The sequence below is a fragment of the Sciurus vulgaris genome, assembly GCF_902686455.1.
Source record: "Sciurus vulgaris genome assembly, chromosome: 13".
NCBI lineage: Eukaryota > Metazoa > Chordata > Mammalia > Rodentia > Sciuridae > Sciurus > Sciurus vulgaris.
The window spans coordinates 25,667,958-25,677,132 of NC_136474.1; positions in this window are offsets into that span (position 1 = coordinate 25,667,958).

Consider the following 9,175-nt stretch of genomic DNA (forward strand, 5'->3'; position numbering starts at 1 on the left):
CACCCAGAACTTCTTATTTATAAACTTTGCAGATATTATTAGTTAAGAAAAAGAAGTCATACTGAATGAATTAGGATGGGTCCTAAATCCAATAACTGACTTCCAGATAAGAAGAGAAGACAGAGATGTGATAATGGAGGTAGAGATTAGAGTGACTCAGCTACAAGCCAAGTAGTATTGAGGATTCTTTTGTGGTGTTAAGCTCTCCGTTCATGGAACTGTATGGCAGCATCCCCAGGACACTTAAGTTTGGATAAATGTCCCCAAAGGCCCACGTGGTTAAGACCTGGTCTCCAGGCTGTGGTCCTATTGGAAGGTGGTGGAGTCTTTAGGAGGTGGGGCCCGTGGGAGGAAGTTAGGTCATCCAGGGTGTATCCTTGAAGGGAATGTCAGGACCCCAGCCCTTCCTCTATCTCTCTCTCTGCTTTCTGGCTGCTGTGAAGTAAACAGCTTTCTCTGCTGTGGGTTCCCCACCATCATGTTCTGCCTTAGCACAGGCTTAAAGGCCACAGGGCCAAGCAACCAGGGACTGAGACCACTGAAACCATAAGCCATAATAAAACTTTTCTCCTTATAAGTTGATTATCTCAGGTATTTTGTCACAGTAATAGAAAGCTAACTAATACAGATGCTAACAAAGCAGGGTTTGTAAGTAAGCAGCTCAGGTCTGGAGGCAACTGGAACTCAGTCTGCAGAGGGACTCTAGAAGCTGTTACTCCAACCCACCAAGGACTCCCAGATTCACATTGATAAAGTTGGGTTTCTAGACTTGCTGCAGGGAGTGAGAGCAAACTCCACGGGAAAACCTAGGGCATCCATGGAGGGTGGTACTAAGAAAGACTTACACTAGGATTTGGGCTTGCATTGGGTGCTTTTGAGGGGGTCCAAGGAAGCAGAACCAGACAGGATGTTCTTAGGAAGTGGGAGCAACCCCATGCTTGGGTACCTGCAAGTGGAAGGAAGTAGCAGCTGCTCATCATGCTCAACAGAGGAAGGATGCTGGGTTTTCATGGTGTGCCTGGGGCTTGGTTTGTTCAGTGCCAAGTCAAGATTAGGAAGTGGCTTTATCTGATACTGAGCTGTGAGATTGTTTATGTTCCACGGGAGCTGAGAGCACCAGGCCCGCTCTGGCTTCTTGCTTCCCAGGACGATCGCGCCAGGATCATCCTACCTGAGGGGCAAGGGAACGGGGTGCCCATCCACCAGCTCCTGAGAGTGCTGAGGAAGAGCTGCTCCAGGGAGCATTCGCTGGTCTGCCTTACATGCCAGGGGGCCTTTGGGCCTGCTCTTGTTATTTTATTTTATTTTTTTTTAATTTCTGTTGTGGTGGTTGTGTTGGGGATTAAACCCAAGGTCTTGTTCATGCGAGGCAAGCGCTCTACCACTGAGCGACATCCCCTGCCTGAAGCTGTTTTTAAATCATCCATGTTTTATTATTATTCAGCATGGTGAGGCCAACAGGTCAGGAGATGGCTGCCAGGGAAAACATAGTTTGGGGCCCCTAGTTCCCAACAGAAGGCGGCACGGCAAGCCATGGAGGTCTCATGGGTCTGCACTGGGGTCAGTCAGAAGCAGAGGGAGGGAGGGAACTATGGGTGGGGTCTTTGTCGGTCTCCTCGGGAAGGAGCAGGAGAGGCAGGTAAGCAGGTGCAGGGTTGCTAGCTGGAAGAACTCCAGCAGGCCTGGGGCAGAAGGCTCTCCTGGCCGTCTGCTCTTTGGGCCCTGGGGGGTGAGCACAGGCGGGGAGTGGTCCAGAGCACCAGAGCCCCAGAACCCCAAAGAGGGGGTGGCGGGTGTGAGCTCAGGATGGGTGTGTTGCATTTGAGAGGAATGCTTCCAAGGACTCCTTTACTAATTCTAGGAAATGGACGGAGCCAGGAGGGGCAGGGGTACGGTCAGTCCCCAAAGGGTCAGCAAGTCTCAGAAGTCAAAGTATCAAAATAAAGAGAAGAAAAAAATATATACTGATACAGGACCTCAGAAGGAGTCTCCTTCAAAGGGTGTTGGTTTGAGGGGCCCCCCAAGTGGGCATGGCTGAGGGGATACACTGGGTATTGTCTGGGCAGCATCTGTTGGCTGGCTGGCTGACTGACTCAAGGTCACCTGATGCCAAATTCCAGGTTCAGAGTCACAGCTTGATTTGGTGAGTGGAGAGAGAGGAAGAAGAGCAAGAGTTTGCCAGGGTGTTGTCAGTTTGACCTGGGTCTCATTATGCTTTCTGCCCCGTACCTGGTCCCATGGGGCACTCCCAGTTGGTTCCTATCCTGGAGGTACCACCCAGGGAGTAGCCCAGCCCGGGTCAGCAGAGGAGTCCTTCCGGGAGGAGGCAGCACTGAGCTGCGTGTGGACGTGCCAGCAGAGCTTCTAATCCAGCAGGGCAGGAGAGTCAGGACAGCTGGGACACTGTAGGCAGAGCACTGGGGGACTGAGGGGCTGTGGGACTGCTCCAATAGGGCTGAAGGAGAGGGGTCAAATGGCTTCACGGGGCCTTACTCCTGGGATTTGAGGGATCAATGAGGCTGGTGCATGGAACACAGAGCCAGACACACAGAATCCCTTCCAGAAATGGTGGTCGTCAGCAAGGGTGATCTGTGGCAGAAAGACCTGTGCACTCTCAGCTCCTGGAAGCTGCAGCAACGTGCCCCCCACTGAGGATGGCTGATGGAGATCCAGCCATGTACTACCCTCAGGGAGGTGGTCTTCTCCAAGTTTGCACAAAGTCACCATGTGGGCTAGCCTTGGCTCTCCCTTGTTTTCTGTGACTCTCTCAGAGGAACTAAGAATGAGGTGGTTTCTGGGAGGGCTCAGGGCAAAAATGAATGCAGAAGGACCCTGGGTGACCATGGAGCTTGGACTCACCTGGGTTCATCCAGGCCTCAAGGGGGAAGAAAAAGTCCACACACCAACATTGGGATTCCAGATGTGTTCATGACTTTTCCTGTAGTGGCTGTGCTCATGCCCTTTCAGACAGTGTCATTACAGCATAGGAGATCAGACAAATGTCCATTCCTCTAAACAGTTTTGAAAATGTGGGTAAGCACCAAGAATGTCCATATTACCTAAGTATCTACCCAGCATAGCACTGAATATTTAGTGTCGTCTAGACTTTCTGGGGTTTTGTCATTACTGTTGTTTGTTTATGGGTTTTTTAATTTTTTGGTTCTGGGAAGTGAATCCAGGGTGCTTTACCACTGAGTTACATTCCCAGTGCTTTTTATGTTATTTTATTTTTTAAACTTGAGATAGGATCTTGCTAGTCTTGCTGCTTGGGACCTTGCTAAGTTGCTGAGATTGGCCTTGAACTTGCCATCCTCCTGTCTCACCCTCCCAAGCTACTGGGGTTACAGGTGTGCACCACTGCAGCTGGCTTGCCTTCCTGCTTTTAATCTGTCTTGTGTGTGTCTTGTCAAAGAACCACAGACCATACTGACATTTGGGTTCTCACCCTGAACTGAGTTCTGATTTGGAGGAGGCCTCTGGTGTTTAGGTGCTCAGCAGGTACCCCAGAAGAATGGAAACAACCTGGTCTAATAGTTTGGTCCATATCACAGGCTTTGGCCTCCATAAGGCTCTCAAATTTGTTGATACTCCTCCCATGGAAAGGTGAGGTTTTCGTTTCTTCTTCAATCTGAATCCAGTGCTTGATGAACAGAATACAAAAGTGGCATCTCTGAACTAAGGTCTTGAGAAAGAGATTCTCCCACTTTCTGTCTTCTGGAATGCTGGTTCTTAGAAGCCAGCCACCATGCTGTAAGGAAGCTCAAGCAGCCCTGTGATCAGCACCAACTGGTCAGTCCCATGATGAGGCATTGGAAAATGGATCCTCCTGCTCCAGCTGAGCAGAAAAGAAATACTGAGACATGCCTAAACTGCAGGTTTAAGCAAAAGAAAGGAAGGGGCCATTTCTAGTCTAAGAAGTACCAGACTGAGAATGTAATTTAGTGTTAGAGCATGCTCAAGTCCCTGAGTTCAATCCCCAGCACCATAAGCAAAATAAAACTAAACTAAGAAGAGTCTGTTATGTAGCAATAGATGTGAGAGCCCTGGTCAATCTAAGCACCTCTGCCCAGCCACATGGATTAGTCGAGGGTAGTTGGTCCAGGGCCATCTTGGAATGAGGGCTTACGATGCCAGAAAGGATGCTCAGACAGAGGAGTGGAGATATCGAGGACAGAGCTCTGACGACATGCCAGGCAGGATGGTCCTGGCTGCTTTCTCATAAAACAGGTATAAGTTAGGTTTCTGTCCCTGGAAGATAGTCATCGAGCAAATGTGTGACTCACAGGCCTGAGCCTCAGTTTCCCATCTGTAAAATAGGGCCAGAGGAGGCCCCATCAGCAGCAGCCGCGTGCTTTTGGCACAGACAGACTGAGGGGAACATGCAGACGTGGTGCCTGTGGGCCACCCTCCCACCTCCATCTTCCACCAGAGATGCTGGCAAAGCTCCCCCTCACACAGTCCACTGCCGGCATTCAAGATCACCTTTCATCCTTCCCTCAGCCTTGGGGTAGAGGACCCTACATGTTGGTACCCTAGGTGTGGAAACTAAGGCAAAAAGAGCCCTGGTAACACACCCAGGTCCCACATGCAGAGCCCGACAGACCCCAGAGCCCAGTCTGTCGGGGAGGAGTTCTGGGATGAGCTAATGCTACTTGGGGCAAATTCTCACCCCCAGGTCTCATCTGTAAAACAGGAGACCATCAAGCAGCTTCATGAGCCAGAGTCTCTCTGATGTCTCCATTTGGTTGGGTCTCACTAGTCTTGCAGGCCATTGAGAGTCACTCCCAGGAGACCTCAGGAAGGCCTCCCCCAAGGTGCCAGCCAGGCCCACGTGCTCCTGCAGGCAGCAGGTATGACTCCCCAGGTTGACAGGAGTTTCCTGTTCACCCTTCTTCACAAGGAGGTAGGGAAAGAGACTGGAGCTCAGAGAGCTGTGGGAGCTTACCCGGGACCAACCAGAGGCTAGGCGGGCTGGGCCGGACTGGTAAAGACGCAGGACCAGAGGAGCCCAGAGCCGGTCAGGGCTGAGCAGCCACTGGACTGGGGTGGAGCCGGAGGGAAGAAGGAGTCAGGCTCTCAGGCTTCTCTGGTGACCAGGCACTTGGGGCCAGCCCTGCTTGTTGGGCAGGTGCTAGGCATCAAAGAAGATTAATGGGCTTCTGAGCATTAAGTCTCAGGTTGCCCTTGACCCTGCGTACCTTCTTACTTCCCAGCTTAGCTGGGAGCAGCTCCTGGCCAAGGTAAACACAGACACCCCACCCCACCCCCACCTGGAACTTTATCCTTAGAAGGGAACTCCTAAAGCATGTTAATGAGGCATAATCCTAATGGCCCAGTGACCTCGGACAGGACAGTTCCCTTCTGTAAGGCTCAGTTTCCCCATCTCTAAAATGAGAGGTCAGTTTGAACCTCTTCCGAAAAGTACAAATTGGAATTGGAGTGTGTGTGTGGGGGGGTGAGATTGCAATTGTTTACACTTACAAAGTAATGAAAAGCTTTGTTTCTGTCTTCTAATTTGAGAATAGCTACGTGTTCATTGCGGCAAATTTAGAAAATACAGAAGAAAGCATCAAAAGGCAGGAAGAAGGATCGCCCATTACCTGATAGCCCAACAGTGGCCAGGTGAAGGTCCTGGGGGAGGAAGAGAATCCAGGGAGCAGCCCCAGACCAGACTTTGTCTCTCCTGTGCCCTGTTTTGTCCCCAGCACCTGCACTGGCCTGGCATGCAGCACTCAGCAGTGTCAGTTCTGTGACTCTGTCAGGGTCCCTTACTGTGTCCTCAGTTCATGATTCTAAACTAGAGGTTGATGGATCCCAGGGGCACTCATCTGCCTTCGCCAGGTAGGACGTCCCGGTGATCAGAGCCTAGGTCCTGGCAGGACAGGAGTGACTCCAGGCAGGACCAGCACCCCAGTCACCTCCTTTGCTCCTACTTGCATGAGGCTAGCCAAGAGAATTAGTGGTGTGCACAAGGGCTCCAAACAGGCTGGCAGAAAGAGTTTTGGGAAAATTCTTTTTTCTCCAAAGATTCAGTTCTTCGGAGTTAGTTACAAGTGGAGGTTACTTTCTTTTTAAAAAAAGTTCTTTTTAAACAGATGTCATCTTAGAAATTGCATTTTAAAGTGCAAATAAATCATCCCAACTTGCAAGTCGACATGTTTTATTTTTAATTCCTTAGTATTACAGAATATTCTGCATTATTAAATACATATTTAAGTTGCCAGGTTTTGTTTTTCAGAATGCTGTATTTTCATATTGCTGTAACTAGTTTACCTACAAGATGCAATTGAATTGTTCCTTAAATAAATGACACTTGATGCAAAAAAAAAAAAAAAAAAAAAGTTCTTTTTAGTTTTAAAGAGTTAACATTTTTCAAAAGAGAGGAAACCCAGGAGTCCTTGTGCCTCCTTGTTTTTACCCTTTGGCAATGGAACATTCTGGAACTGGTCCATTGTAAAAGATTTTTCAGGATGAAAAATCTCATTTTTCTATGGGGTGGAAACTGAAATAAAGAAGCAAAACAAAAAGCATTTAATTGGGAGGCAGGTGTAACTCAGTGGTAGAGTGTTTGCCTACCATATGCAAGGCCCTGGATTCCATCCCCTACCATTAAAAAAAAAAAAAAAAAACCCAAAAAACAAAAAACACAAAAATAAAATTAAAAATAAAGGCAAACAAAAAGCAGTTTACATTTCGACAATTATTGTGCAATTTAAGAGAACACACCAAGCCAATTACCCCACCTCCACTAGCAGGCTTAGGCCTGGGTCATCTCCCAGGCCATGAGGGCCTATGGGTGCTAAATGGTCAATTAGGGTGGTTGAGGAAAGCTTTGTGGGCGAGGTAATGCCCTAGAGCTAAGCCTTCTGCCCATGCCAGACCTCGCCTTCCCTTGGGAATTCCTGGCAGTGCACGTGGTGGCCATTTTATAAAACAGCATACTGTGAGACAGGGCTTCCGACCTCCCCTGCTTCCTGGATCCTTCCCCACCAGTCTGTCCGTTCAACAGAATTCACAAAGTTTACTGTAGGCTCCCAGTTGCAAATCGTTGTGAGGGAGGCTGTAGCTTTGCCAGTTTCTAGATGGCTGTGCCTCACTTCACCTGCTTCTCCCAGGCTCCCTGCCAGCAGCCCACACCTTCCTCTCAGCCTCTTCTACCTCCACCAAGGTAGACCTGATGGCTAAGCTTGGAATGGTTCCTCAGTGGCATAGCATCAAGGAGGTATCCCTGGAGGGGGAGGCTCAGGCCTGGAGCTTGAGGGCTACACAAGGCATAGCCCAGGCACTGTTCTCATGGATCCAGAAGTGTTGAGTCTGGGAACCTGCGCAACTGGGAGAGCCCAGTGGGAACTACCTGGTCCAGCACTGAGACCACTGCTCCAACCTGAGCATGTCACAGTTTCTTACTAACCCTGGGGGATGGCAGGGCCATGTCACCCTTTGGATGAGAACGTCAAGGCTCAGTACAAGGTCCCCAACTCTGCCCAGGGTACCACAAGGCCTGTCAGAGAAAGGCCCATGGAAGGGGGTGGCCCGGGTAGTCTGTTGTCCTTGGTGGCTCGTGCCATCCTCTGCATAGCCTCAATTTTCCTCCCTGTCGGTGATTAGTGTTGCTGGGTTTTGCAGGAACATGCTACACAACAAAGGGCCCCATAAAAATGGATGGGATGGCTCAGATTATGGTTCAAAGGTCCTGGGTCCATTTCCAGTTCCTTCCTACTGCTTCTGAAGGTGGTTTTGGTGGCAAGTGGGTATTCTGAGGCACAACAAGGTGTATGGTTTCTTGTAGAACATAACAGAAGTCCTCCTGCCACCCTTTGATTCTCTATCAGGACAGATGGAGGCCCAGTAAGCCAAACTGCAGCTGTATGAAGATCGAAGTGAGTTGCTACAGGCCAAAGGACTTCCAGAAGCTGGAAGGGACAAGGAAGAACATTCCCCTGGAGACTTCGGAGAAATGGTCCTGTGCTTACCCTGATCTTGGACTTCTGGCCTGCTGTTCAGAGAAATAATAAATTTCTGTTGTTATAAGGCACTCTGTCTGTGGTCCTTCCTTGTGCAGGCCTAGGAAACAGACATGCCCTATATGGTCAGGTGGTTACATAGACTGTGCTTGCAAACAGCAATATGTGCATTGTTTGACTCCTGGAGGCCCAAGCCTTAGCATGCAAGTGTGAGGAGCCACAGACAGACCAGTGTTTTTACATGCCACATAGCTCCATCCTCAGTTCAGGGCCACCCCAGACCTCCCCTCCTGGCCCCACCATGTACCTACAGGTAGCTACCCTCCACCTGGCAGTGCATGGGAAGGAAGGAACTCTGAGAGGGGTCCACACAGACCTAGGTGGTGGGCTCAGAGCCACTGTCAGGGAATTCTGGGGACCTGAAGTGTGGTCTGGAGGGGGCTGGGGTCACAGTGGCCCTGTGAATGTTCCTATCCTTCCCCATGGGGTGAAGAGGACACATACGCTTGATTATGCGTGAAGGAAATTGAAGAAAGCCATCATGTGTGGCCCACAAGTCCAAGTGGAAACAAGATATTAGGGGCAGAGCATCTCCTTATGGTACTCAGAAAGCAGCAGGCAGGGCTGCCTTACTGGAACCCTGCTCTGTTGTCCACCAGAGCACCCACATCTGCCGGTCCTAGGGTGCCAACCCCCACCGGGGCCATCTTCCTAGGCTGCTCCTCTTGCTTCTGCTGGCCACGCTGGGATTCTGGCTGTCCCTGGAGCTACTAAACACATTTCCACTTCAGGGCCTTTGCATTTCCAAGCTCCACAGAGGTGGGTCTCAGTTCAAATTTCGCTAGCTCAGGAGGTCTTCCCTGAGCATTCTCAATTCTAGGGAGCCTGAGAGCCCCTACATGGTCGTGCCCACTCAGGGGCTGCTGCAGGTGGAGCTGGGTAGAAGGGCATCAGGCAGGAGGGGGCAGGTCTCCAGGGGTGTGTGTGTGGCCTGGAGCCAGACTCCAGGGGGTTGAATCCTGCTCTCTTCAGCGAGGATTACTATAAGAGCAACCTGCTCAAGGAGCCTCAGATGGCCTGGCTCACAGTGAGCCAAGGGTTGGCGTGGGTTCCGCCTAAGATTGGTGAGATCAAGGGAGTTGGAACGGGCAGAGGAAACGGGGTTTTACTTTTTGCCTTATGGTACCTGCAGAATTGTGCACCCTAAGAAC